The sequence below is a fragment of the Ovis canadensis genome, chromosome 11 (assembly GCF_042477335.2).
Source record: "Ovis canadensis isolate MfBH-ARS-UI-01 breed Bighorn chromosome 11, ARS-UI_OviCan_v2, whole genome shotgun sequence".
Lineage (NCBI taxonomy): Eukaryota > Metazoa > Chordata > Mammalia > Artiodactyla > Bovidae > Ovis > Ovis canadensis.
This window is the reverse complement of record NC_091255.1, coordinates 60,908,038-60,921,339: the sequence shown is the minus strand read 5'-3', so window position 1 is coordinate 60,921,339 and position 13,302 is coordinate 60,908,038. Positions and strand designations below refer to the sequence as shown.

At 49.4% G+C, this 13,302-nt stretch overlaps 1 long non-coding RNA gene across 3 annotated transcripts in view; it reads right to left on the bottom strand.

Annotated features, from left to right (window-relative positions):
• Window positions 1-649: 649 nt before the first annotated feature.
• Window positions 650-13,302, bottom strand: part of LOC138415352 (uncharacterized) — a 121,139-nt gene continuing 108,486 nt past the window's right edge. For all 3 annotated transcript variants that reach the window (XR_011247192.1, XR_011247193.1, XR_011247194.1), the window contains exons 5-8: window positions 10,291-10,393; window positions 9,587-9,648; window positions 3,023-3,218; window positions 650-1,390 (exon numbers count right to left, since the gene is read on the bottom strand). This is a non-coding gene — a long non-coding RNA (uncharacterized lncRNA). The remainder of the gene's footprint in view (window positions 1,391-3,022; window positions 3,219-9,586; window positions 9,649-10,290; window positions 10,394-13,302) is intronic.

The following is a 13,302-nucleotide window of genomic DNA, read 5'->3' as shown; positions in this document are numbered from 1 at the left end:
CTCCAACATCCCCCTGGAAATGGCCCTGCTGGGGTCCATAGAGACCAACTAGCCTGTGCCCCTTCCTCCACACAGTGAATCATTCAAGGGGTTGCCCAGAGCGGACCACAGCATCTGTTCTGGGAGGCTCTAGGCTCTGTCACCCCTTGTTATGAAAGTTCAATGGTGCCTGGGAACCCTCTGCTGGCTCCTCTCATGCATCTCCCAGGCCTTCTCAGCAGGAAACAAGGCAGGTGGCATGTTCTCCACTCCCTTTCTAGAACTTTCTCTCTGTTCTTCCCTCCCGAGGCAGCTCCCTTTGCTTCCCCTGCTCCTCCTTAAATGCCCGCTTTCCCTGAGACTCCACTGTCAGTCCCTTCACGTTATTTTCCTTGATGATCTCATCCCCTCCCCTGGTGTCCTGTCGCGGGCATCGTCCCGGCATTTCAGAGCTGGAGGCAACTCCAGAAAGATGAGAAAACTGAGGTCAGCGTGTCCAGGTGCCCTGCGGGGGCCTCCCAACGCCTAGGTAGCAGCTCCAGACCTTGAACCCCGCCTCTGGCTCCGCCAGCAGTGCTGCCCCCGCGCCCCCCCCACCCCCCACCACACTGCCTCTTATTTCACATGCAGGGGAGCAGGTGGGTGCATCTGCAGTGTCACACACACACACTTCCAGACTTGATATTTTATTTAAGAGCAGGCAGCTCTATATCAGTACCCAGTTGCTTTCAGTTCTGACATTTATCTTCTCCAAAGGAGGGTGAGCCACTTGCAAATCGTCCCATCTCTCCTCCCACGTGGCTGGGAAATGTCAGAGGGAGATCCAGGCAGCTCAGGGTCCCTGGCCCACATCGAGCACATTTCCCTCTTTGGGCTGCTTGGTAACCTGGCTGCTTTGGGAGAGCCGAGAAGGCCTGGGAAATTGCATGAGAAGAGCCAGCAGAGGGTTCCCAGGCACCATCCAACTTCCATAACCAGGGGCGGCAGTCAGAGCCAAGAGCCTCCCAGAACAGATGCCGTGGCCCGCTCGGGGGCAGCTGGGTCCTTCCCGATCTTCTCAGATCTGCTTGTTTTGAGTGGGACCCATGCCATGTCTTAGAGCTCTGCCTGTGATTGCACAATAATACCCACCCAGAAAACAAATTAAAAATAGGAAAAATCCATCCGAGGCGTGTGTCTGCTGAGGCAGAGTGCTGTCAGATTGCTAGGCAACCCCGGGCGATCCTGTGGGAAGGTCTGTGCTAAGCTTGTTCCACAGAAGTAGCACTCTTGTCCCTGTTGTGTGGATGTGCTCAGCTGAATCTGAGCAAGGTCATGGACAGAGGGAAGGCACAGGCTGCCTGAGCCGAAGACGTGCCCATCCGCCTGGACAAATGGATTTTCCGGAGGACACAGAAGAGGCCGAGGGTGTCTGCAAGATAAGAGGCATCTGGATGCATGCTGGAAAATCTATCTAGTTTCCCCATGTTCCCCAAGATCCAGGTGCTTAGAATTGTGTAGGCAACATGCCTGGATCTTAACTGACTTACCCATTCCGCTGTCTTCATCACCTTCAGTCAGAGGTAAATAAGTAGGTTCAGCGGCTGGAGACAGGAGGAGGGGAAAGGAAAGAGGGATGCATGGCCAGAGCTGGTGGAGGAGCAGGGAGGAAGCAGAGCTGGGAGCACCCAGGCACCGCTGTGCTCGGCTTTGTGCTCCCAAGGCCGAGATGGAAGCACATGCTCTCTTTTTACAGTTTCATCCAAACCGCACTCACAATAACATGTTTGTGGATGGTACAACGTTGGCTGTGAGCATAAAATACTTTTAAAAGGAAAAGGTGGGGGATGCGGCATCATGAAAAATAACAAGAATTTTCCATTAGACTTGGAGGTCTTTAAAACAAAGATGAAGTCAAGAGAGCTTCTTCCCTTTCCTGAGGCTCCGCAGAGACAACACAGGGGGTGAAAGCAAAAGGGTGTGTTAGCTTCCCGGGGCTCCCATAACACAAAACCACCAGCTGTAAAACAACAGAAATGTATTCTCTCACAGTACTGAAGGTGAAAAGTTGGAAACCAAGGTATCAGCCTGCTGTCTCAAAGGCTCCAGGGAGAAATCATGCCAGGCCTCCCTTCTGGCTTCTGGTCGTGGCCAATGGTGCTTGGCGCCCTGGGCTTGCGGCAGCATTGCTCCAGTCTCTGCCTCAGTCTCCATGTGGGTTTGTCTCTGCGTCCTCTTCCCTTTCTTATAAGGATCTCACCCATCGGATTGAGGGCACACTTGAATTCAGCACAACTTCATCTTAACTATTCAATAATTGCATCTGCAAACACACTGTTTCCAAATAAGGACCTATTCTACGGTCTGGATGGGCATGAATTTGGGAGGATGTTATTCAACCCACTCTGGGGGAATTAATAATGAAATCAGACGAGCTTCAGAGCAGACAGGTGTTGGCTGTCATCTGGTCCAGCCCATCTCTCTCTCTGTTACAGCACCCAGATACAGCATCCCCAGCTCTGCCTAGGCACTGCCATGGCGGTGCGCTCCCCACCTCCCATGACGGCCTCCCCATTAGGGGAGAGCCTGCACTGCAGGAAAACCCTCCTCTCAAGAGGGACGCGGACTCTGCTGCGGTCATGGTCCTGCTGAATCTCGGGATTTTGCACAAGTCCCGGCACCAGTCCCACCACAGCGGGGTGGCAAAGAGGACAGTAATTCGCCGCTTCAGACACGGGGTTTCCACTGAGATGTCCTAACCGTCGCTACAGCACAGGCTGCCTCGTTCCCAGTCTGTTTCCTCCGCATGGTTTCTGTGCGTGTGCGCAAACAGGTGAGGGTGGGGGTTTCGACTCACTTCTGTTAAATTGAATCCAAATGGTCGTCTATGTTGATTCTGCCGTCTTCACACATTATTGAATAGTTAAGATGAAGTTGCGCTGAATTCGAGTGCGCCCTCAGTCCAACTTTTCACCTTTAGTCTGCATCATCCCTGGGCTGAAAGCAGGATAGGAAAGCCTGGTCCAGACCCATGAGTAACTGAATACAGTGCCCTCCCACACACCTGAGTGGGTAGCTTGCCGTGAGAATGTACATTTCCAGGGTACCGCTATTAAATAATCTCAGTAACTAACATATTTAGAAAGAACACTTCACTGAATCACTTTGGATGGCTTTTATCATTAAAGTTTGGAATCTACTGAGTGCCTTAATGGAAAATGCAGAACTTTACTGTTTCCATAAACTTTTTTCTTCCGGTTCTGTTAAGATAAAATTGATATAACATTGTATTAGTTTAGGGTGTACTACATAATAATCTGATATATGTATATATTGTAGTAATTGCCAAGTAATTTAGTTCATGTCCATCACCTCACTTACAATTTTTAAATTTTCTGTTGAGTCTGTGAACTGAGTTGACAGTTGTTGGGGTAGCTGAAATGACATCAGTTTCACTGGGACATGACCCAATCGATGTCCTCTAGAAACCAAAGGCAGCCCACCCCCTCCCCAGTCACTGAAAGCTCACATAGGCAGGAAAGGCTGCAGTCCCCATGAGGTGCTGGCTGCTGACACATGGCTTCTGGCAAATATGTGATGGCACATACATCCTACAGGTCAGGGCATGTGTTAATGATGTGGCTTGGGAGTCACCCAGAGGAGGCAGAAGAATAAATAACAGAGGAGAGAAAACTGCAGGTGGATCGTAGGCCTCTTAGAACCTGACAGTTTTACACTGTGGCTTAATTTCCATGCTTCCTCCCAGAGACCTCAGGGCACTGTGTTATCTCCATGTCCCATACACATGGTCCTGTACAAACATGCCTGATTGCGTCCCCAACAACAAAGGTGATGCCGGTCACCACCACCAGCCAGATCCCCAGTTCCGAGGCCCTCTGCCTGACCAGAGCAACAGCAGGATGCAAGCTGCCTGCCCCCCAGCTCCAGTGGACTCCGGACAAGGCGCCCATCCTGGGGAGGGCTGCCCACATTGCACTCCTGCCCCTGTGTTAGTGGCCCTGGTTCACCAAAATGAAGCAGCACAGACACTGGAGGCGGCAGGCCAAGGTCAAGGTGCTGACAGGCTGGTTTCTTCCCCCTGTTTCCCCACGTGATCATTCTTCTGATAAGGACACCAGTCATGTTGGATTAGGGCCCATCCATATGAACTCAGTTTAACCTAACTGCCTCTCTAGAGATCCCACCTCCAAACACAGGCATGTCCCAAGGTGCTAGGGGTTAGGGCTTCAACATGTGAATCTGGGGGACAGTTCAGCCCACACACCCTGTTGATGTTCCTGTCTCTCCTAACAGTCAGAGTTCCCAGTCCTGCAATTCAGCCATACCTCTCACTCCTCCTTCCCCTCCCTACTCAGCCCCATCTACATCCTAACTACAGCTGCTTTTGTCTCCATCCAGCATCGAATCTCCAAGTGAAGTTGAGAGGTAGGCTGGGCAGATGTCACTTTTGACGCCTTTGTGGGGCATGCCAACCCTGGGGCCACAGGTCTTCCACTGCTGCCCAGCAGACCCGGTCTCTTGGCCCATCCAGGGGAGCACCCCTGCTGCCAGGCTGGGCCTCTTGTTTTGTTCCCAACAGTGGCAATAAATGGCCCAGTGTACCCAAATCCTTGGACCAGAGCCCCCATGTGTGCATATTCAGGACAGTCAGCCCCCTGGGATGTCTAGGACAGATTTCTACCAAAATAAGATGAACATTGAAAATGAGACACAAAACCCCCCGGGGGCTGTTCACCGAGCATGGCCCTACGGCCACGGGCCCCCTCACCCACTTGGCCGGTTCTTGAGAAACAAGATGGCTGGCTCCCTTGGTGGGGAGGACAATCCAAGACCAGAGGCCAGAGGGCCTGGGTGCCCAGCTCAGCCTGGCCGCCTGTGTGATGGGGACCTGCCGTGGGCATCTTCAGGGCTTGGTTTGCTTCTGTGCTAATGTGCGGGGACAAACCTCATGACCCTCAGTCCATCTCCAGGAGTGGGAGCCTACAGTTCTGTCCGAAGCAGCCTGGCTGCCCCAGACCAGCTCAGCAGTGCCGGTGCCCAAAGGAGAGCAGGGGCAGGAAGAGAGGTGAGCTGCCTATTGTTTCAAGAGATCTTCCTCCTCTACCTCCCCCTCTGGAAGCTCATTCTTTTCCAAAATAGCTCTTGTGCCTCCTTCCATCCTGTCTCCTCCCTGCTTCCGGGAGATTCATGGCCAAGTCCCACCTGGCAAGGGGGAAGGGCATCGAAGAAGGGAGGGTATGGCTCTCAAGCTCCAAAATTTCAAAGTCAAACAATGACCCCTCCATCCCTCAATTAACCACCCCTCAGCAGCAGATCAATAGAAGGAGCCTTGTTCTCAGGCCAGCTCCCCTGTTTCAGGGTCCTCACAATACCCAGTCCCCAGGAAAGGGATCTTTTGAGCATTTAGAAACCCCCACACACTTGCCTCTTCCTGCTCTGCTGGGGAAGCCCAACTCCAAATGGAGTGTTGACCTTTCCTTGGCCAGGCTGTGGCTGCTCCCTACCAGGAGGGTCCTCCTCTGCCCCCACACAAGATCAGGCCTATGGATGGTCAACCAACCTTGGCCAATTACTTTGGACCCCACACTGACCCTTGACCCAGATGCGCCCTCTGTTCAGCTTTCTGCAAACCCAGCTCACTCCCCACCCGTCTCCCTGCCAACTCCCCTGGACAGTGAGACCTATTCTATTCTGTGACTTCAGGGCTAACACAACAAACCAAGGGCCCGGTGCACCAATGCAACTTCCTGCTGCACTGCAAGACAGCAGAACCTTTGGCAGTCGTGACACACCACATATCAGGCTGAAGTGGCCGGGAGCAGGGAACAGCCAGGAAAACCTTGTGCTTTTTTTTTAAACTAAGATGAATTTCACATAACCTAGAATTAGCCATTTTAAAGTGTGCAGTTCAGTGCTATTTAGCACATTCACAATATTGTGCAAAAATAACCCCTATCTAGTTCCAAAACATTTCCATCACCCCAAAAGGAGACCCTGTGCCCACCAAGCAGCCACTTCTTTTTCCCCCAACCCTGTGCTTTTTGATGCTAAATGAATAAAATGCAAATTTTTCCTACTATTCTTGCTCCAAAGCATTGGCGCGTTTTGAATAGGACTGTCATACTGTCCTCATCTTCTTGGCTTGCCCACTTAACACTCAGGGATGTTCCAAAAGTGTCACATGAAGGGACAGGCAGTCTTAAGCTGCCTTCATGAACAACTTTGCCATTTACCCAAAGACAGTAATTCGTCATGCATTCATTTATCCAACATGTACTCCTTGAGCACCTTCCTAGGGCCCAGCTCTTGGTCAGACAGTGGCTCACAGGCATGAAGAGGATCTGATGCAGCCCTCCAGGCACTGGGTGCTAATTTGGGGAGGCAGAAGGGTAAACAGCGCAATGACAATGTCACATGGTAAGCGATTTGAGAAAAACATGAAGAAACACTCCACCCACGGAGTGGCCTTGCCATCCTCTATCAGTATTTTCATCCACACTCCCACATGTTAACATGGCTGTCTTCACCTCCAACACCATCTTTAAACACCAAAGATGGGGACACATATGCTGGATGAGACCGCAACAGGAGGGGGCTTGAAGAGGCAACTCACAAAGAAGACTTTAAAAGGACCCCAAAGCACAGAAAGTGTCTAATCTCACCAGCCACCAAAGCAACGCTAATCAAAACAAAAACACACTTCCACTTCTCCACCCGCCGGATTTTGAAACTGCTGATAGCATTCCGTGCTTCTGCTGGGAAGTGACCCTCTCCTGCACTAGCTGGTGGGGTTGAAGGGGGCGTCTGTCTGGAGGGCAGATTGGTACTTGGATCAAAAGCTTCCAAAATGTGTTTAACCTTTAACTCAGCAATTCAACTTGTAGGAATTCACCCTAAGGATAAACTTGGGAACAAACACAAAGATTTATTTTGGAAGATTTATGTACCAGAACATTTGCAGCATTGCTTATGACATCAAAGGACTGAAAACAAACTGAATATGCAACTCCTGGGTGCTTGGTAAATAATTTGTGCACTCATTAAAAATCCTTCCGTAGAAGAATATTCAGTGCCACCGCAAAGTGCTCATAAGGCTTTGAATGGAAAGATTTCTAAAACAGTGTACAATACAATGCCGCTTACACTCTCCAGGCCCTGGAACAGGCTGGAGGGACACACTCTCTTGGCTGGAAGTGATTCCCTCTATACAGATGAACAATGGGTAACTTTTTAATTGTTCTTTTTTGAACTTCATTGTATATTCTAAGTTTTCTATGTTGGATCTCAATCATATTTGTAACCAGGAAAAGTATAAGGAGTATTTCTACGTTTTGATGAGAAGTGTTAAAGAGGCAGTTTGTCTGCCAGTGCACCAGCTTGAAGCAGGAGGAAGAATCAGGACAGTTCCTGATAAAGGCAAGGCTCCACCTGTGGGAGTGAAAGGTCCCCATGCCTTTGACCAAGAAGCTGAGGGAATACCATGGTCAACCTCTTGACTTTCCTTTTCAATTAAGTTTTGAGTTGACTTGCTGGTATCAAGCCGTCAGGAGTTCCCCGTGTCTCTTTGGAGCTCACGGACCATCTTGGCAACACAATCTAGCCCTTTCTCTGGGTCCTTGCAGGAGGAGCTCCCTCTTGGGTTTATTATTTTGAACTGAAGTTCTGGAAGTTTAATCATTATTACACAATAAATATTTTTGAAGCTCATGATTCATGAGAGCAATAAAAGAAAATTAATTTTTATTGAATTCCTACTGTGGGCTACACACCCAACATGCAATTTCCTCATTTAACCTTTGAAATAATGACTTGAGGTCGGTGTTACTGCCCCCAAATTACAGATAAGGAAAATGAGTCTCAATAACCCAGACTCAGAAAGCTGGCCTTGGTCTCAGAAGCTGGCTTCTCCCAGAACATCTGATCTAAGGGAGCCAGAGAGAAAAAGCCCCACGATGGGGGCCACGGTCTTTTTATAGCCTCACAACCAGTAAGGGCTTTTGGTACCCAAACTCCACTTGGACCCCTTCTCAGAGGATGGACGGCCTGCAGAGGACAGTGCTCATGTCTCCTGCCCACCTCCCACCCAGCCATAGGGATGTGGCCGCTGATGAACTAGGACACCTGCCCCTGGGGGTGGCTGTCGGGGGAGACCGTCCAGCCGTGCACACTGTCGGAATCTGAGCCCCCGTACTCGTGACTGCAACATCTCTGAAACCAGGAGACAACTCTATCGGGAGAACAAGCACTAATTAAATTTACTGGGATCATTGAAGAGGAAATTATTTAATATTCTGAACAGATTTAATATTTGAAAGCATGGACGGCCTTGATTCGTCGTGGATGGGTTCTTTGCCATGGGGCTTACACTGGATGGAATCCACACAAGCTAGGAGGAGAGGCTGGACATGGCCGGAGGCTACGCTGTCCCTGGAAGCCAGAGGAGAGGGAGAGAAGCTGGGCATGGTCAGAGGGCGAGGTCCTAATAACAACCCTCCACAGGGACCTTGGGCACTGCTATAGCAAGTTGGAAGTCATATTCAGTTTCTGTGGCCCCATATCTGCCTGCATTTGCCCCACCTTTCCGTAACCCAGAGCCCTTGTTGGCCAAGGTACCCACCTGAGTGAGAGGGTTCAGAGTCTTGCACCCCTTGGAACACATGAGCTAAACACTGTTATGTCTCTTGGCGGAAGCGAGAAGAGATACAAACACTTCTACTACGTCCTCAAGACACATGTCTGGACCTTTCAGGAGCCACTCAGCCTTGTCACCACAGTGCCACCCGGGACCACCCACAGGTTCCTCTGAGAGCTGCTCCTGGAGGAGCCGCACCCCACGCCCTCATCCAGGTGCCAGGACACGGCCTCCAGACTGAGCAGCAGCTGAGGCTTGACCACTGGGGGCCCTTTCTGGAGGCTGGCTGGCGGCGGGGGCGCCCGGGCTAGGAGTCAGTCACTGCCCAGCAGACAAGCTCAGGGTCACATCCCATTGGCTGTGCTGCATCCGTGGGGGCAACTGCAGGCCAGGAGACCAGCTCAGCCAACCCAAGGCAAGGCCTGCAGGACCCGTGAAGCCCTGAGAAGGGGAGGGGATGGGGAAGAGGTGGGTGAGCTCAACTTATTCCCTGATGGAGAAAAAATAGTTTCCCAGTGGGAACCGGTGAGGTGGGGAGCGGGGTGCAGAAACTCCAGGTGAGAGCTTGGGCTAGCCATGGAGATGAGGAATTCCCACCCACTCCTCAGATACAAGGCAAAGAGTCAAAACATTTGGGGAGCAAGTGATAGAAACTCAACTCATCCAGCTTAATCTGAAAGATAGTTCATTGGCACCTGCTAATGGAGTGGAGCTGGGCTTGAAGACAACACATTACATATACATATACACACACACACACACACACACACACACACTCACACACCCCGGTCTTGCCTTTCCGCTGACCTATTCTCCCTGTTGGATATGTGTCCTGCAGACACTACACTTGGAGGACAGAGCCCATAGCTGCTGCACATGGGGGCTCAGAGCCTCCCAGTTGAGTTTGCCCCCCCAGGACACAGAGCACATCTTGCCCCGTCTCTGCTCAGGGAAGCCACAGTAAAGGATACGGACCTTCTTGAATCGGTGCGGCCCATCCAACACCATTCCCGCCCTGAGAGGTGGGCACACGGCACCTGTGGAATGAAGCGACATGCAGACCACGTGGATCAAGGCAGGCAGAGACCACAGCAGCTCCAGCCCAAGGGTGCCTGGTCCTACATGCCCAGTGGGTAGCCCATGGCTGCGTGGCACCAGAGCCATCAGCCAAGAAGTGCAGAGGCCAATACTTGCAACATGGAGCTCAGAGGAGGCGCCTGGTCAAATTCCAGACCAGGCAAATGCTAGCATCTGCCTTCAGAGTGATTTTTTTTTTTTTTATTGTAAGTGATTCTATCTGCTTCACATGTCAGGGGCTAGAGTTTGGACATGCTTTATAATTGTAATTAAAATGAACCAAGTGCCAGGAGGGTCAGCAGGATTTTACATCGTGAGGCTCCTCTCATCCTTCTGACCCTTCCGACTGGAAATTTCCCAGAGCCGGTGTCCCCTGACACGCTTACCCTTGGAAGAAAAGAACCCTAAGTCTGCAATTTTCTTTCTTTCATTGTCTCTCCCACTTAGTTTCCTGTTAAAACAGATCCCCATACCAGTCTGGAACCCCTATTCAAGCACCTAAACCTTCATAAAATAACCCAAAGACCAGCCCCAGCTTACCGCTGCTCTTAACCTATCTCCCATAGTATTTGGTGGCTCAGCTTCTTCGATGTGGAGCTTACCTAGCTTTCCTGGCTTCAGGCATCCATTGGAGGCAGGGAGGACTGACCACGGGAGTCCCAGAGTCCAGAACAAATGCCTCTCCTGTGGTTTCTGAACACTGGCCTGTGAAGAACCACAGATTCCCCTGTGCTTGACCATGGCTCAGCCCCTGCCCCCTTTGTCATCAAAACCACTGGCAAGTGGCTGGGGGTGCTGTCCCACCCCTCCCTGCAGGTCCCCAAGAGCCAGTAGCAGAGTAAACCCTACTTCCATCTTGTATCCCCCTGTGTTCCATTTCAGGGGACCTGGAGTCTGTTGCCATTGCTCTTCCCTAAGACAGGCTCAAATTCATGTCCAAAGTGGACCTTCTGGGCCTACAAAGACTCATCCCCAGGGGTTCATAAAGCACCCACTACCATCCGTCTCTGTCTAATGAGCATGGGTGATAAGCTGCAGGATGCTCAGGAGCATCCTCGGGGAGCCTTCAAGGAAACTGATTCAGAGAGGATATGAGCGGCGAGGGGTCAGCGCTTGGTCCAAAGAGACCTGGCCTGTCACTTCCTATCAACACATCCTTGACTTTACTTGTTTCTCTGACTATAAAATTGACTCTGACTTAGATGATCTCTAGGGTTTCTCTTGGTTCTAAAATTATCTGCTTCTGTAATTCAGGGAAAAACTATGAGGCATGGATAAGACAGGCCCAAAGCTCAGAAGGTTACAGTCAACGGTTGAGCATTCAGAGGTTTCCTGGCATCAGTAAGACTCAGCCTGCATACAGGCTTTGGCGCGTGGGCCACTTCTTAAAGGTACCCAATAAATGGGTACCTGAACACTGGAAGCCTGAACATTCTGACCCCTTTGAGAGGTTGGAAAGAGTGGCTATAAAAGAGTCCTGGAAGCCTGGGGCCTGATAGCTTCACTGGCCAAGTGAAGTGACATGCAGCTGTGTGAAGCCACATCCCCTCCCTGTCCCCGCTCAAACTGTTCCCCTGGATGCAGAGCTTAAAGCTGAGAGAAAGTCACTTTCATGACAATAATAAAATGAATTATTTTAAAATCTTGCAGTGGAGAATACTTAATATTACATAAAACACAGAAGCCAAAAAAGAAAAAGAGTTTTGACAAAAAGATAAACTTCTGTATCAGAAAAATAAATACTATCAACAAAGTTAAAAGAAAAATTATACAATGAGAAGAGATTTATATCACATATAACAAGCAGGGCAAAGGCAAATAGAGTTCTGCCAAGAGAACGCACTGGTCATAACAAACACCCTCTTCCAACAACACAAGAGAAGACTCTACACATGGACCTCATCAAATGGTCAACATCAAAATCAGATTGATTATATTCTTTGCAGCCAAAGATGGAGAAGCTCTATACAGTCAGCAAAAACATGATCGGGAGCTGGCTGTGGCTCGGATCATGAGCTCCTTATTGCCAAATTCAGACTGAAATTGAAGAAAGTGGAGAAAACCACTAGACCATTCAGGTATGACCTAAATCAAATCCCTTATGACTATACAGTAGAAGTAGATTGAAGGGACTGGATCTGATAGACAGAGTGCCTGATGAACTAGGGATGGAGGTTCGTGACATTGTACAGGAGACAGGAATCAAGACCATCCCCAAGAAAAAGAAATCCAAAAAACCAAAATGGCTTTTGCTTTTGTAAGGCCTGAGGAGGCCTTACAAATAGCCATGAAAAGGGAAGCGAAAAGCCAAGGAGAAAAGGAAAGATATACCCATTTGAATGCAGAGTTCCGAAGAATAGCGAGGAGAGATAAGAAAGCCTTCCTCAGAGATCACTGCAAAGAAATAGAGGAAAACAATAGAATGGAAAAGACTAGAGATCTCTTCAAGAAAATTAGAGATACCAAGGGAACATTTCATGCAAAGATGGGCTCAATAAAGGACAGAATGGTAGGGACCTAACAGAAGCAGAAGATATTAAGAAGAGGTGGCAATACTATACAGAAGAGCTGCACAAAAAAGATCTTCACGACCCAGATAATCACGATGGTGTGATCACTCACCTAGAGCCAAACATCCTGAAATGTGAAGTCAAGTGGGCCTTAGGAAGCATCACTACGAACAAAGCTAGTGGAGGTGATGGAATGCCAGTTGAGCTATTTCAAATCCTGAAAGATGATGCTGTGAAAGTGCTGCACTCAATATGCCAGCAAATTTGGAAGACTCAGCAGTGGCCACAGGACTGGAAAAGGTCAGTTTTCACTCTAGTCCCAAAGAAAGGCAATGCCAAAGAATGTTCAAACTACCGCACAACTGCACTCATCTCACACGCTAGTGAAGTAATGCTTAAAATTCTCCAAGCCAGGCTTCAGCAATACGTGAACCATGAACTTCCAGATGTTCAAGCTGGTTTTATAAAAGGCAGAGGAACCAGAGATCAAATTGCCAACATCCGCTGGATCATGGGAAAAGCAAGAGAGTTCCAGAAAAATATCTACTTCTGCTTTATTGACTATGTCAAAGCCTTTAACTGTGTGGATCACAATAAACTGTGGAAAATTCTGAAAGAGATGGAAATACTAGACCACCTGACCTGCCTCTTGAGAAACCTGTATGCAGGTCAGAGAGCAACAGTTAGAACTAGACAGGGAACAACAGACTGGTTCCAAATAGGAAAAGGAGTATGTCAAGGCTGTATATTGTCACCCTGCTTATTTAACTTATATGCAGAGTACATCATGAGAAACTCTGGGCTGGAGGAAGCATAAGCTGGAATCAAGATTGCTGGGAGAAATATCAATCACCTCAGATATGCAGATGACACCACCCTTATGGCAGAAAGTGGAGAAGAACTGAAAAGCCTCTTGATGAAAGTGAAAGAGGAGACTGAAAAAGTTGGCTTAAAGCTCAACATTCAGAAAACTAAGATCATGGCATCTGGTCCCATCACTTCATGGCAAATAGATGGGGAAACAGTGGAAACGGTGGCAGACTTTATTTTTCTGGGCTCCAAGATTGCTGCAGACGGTGATTGCAGCCATGAAATTAAAAGCCA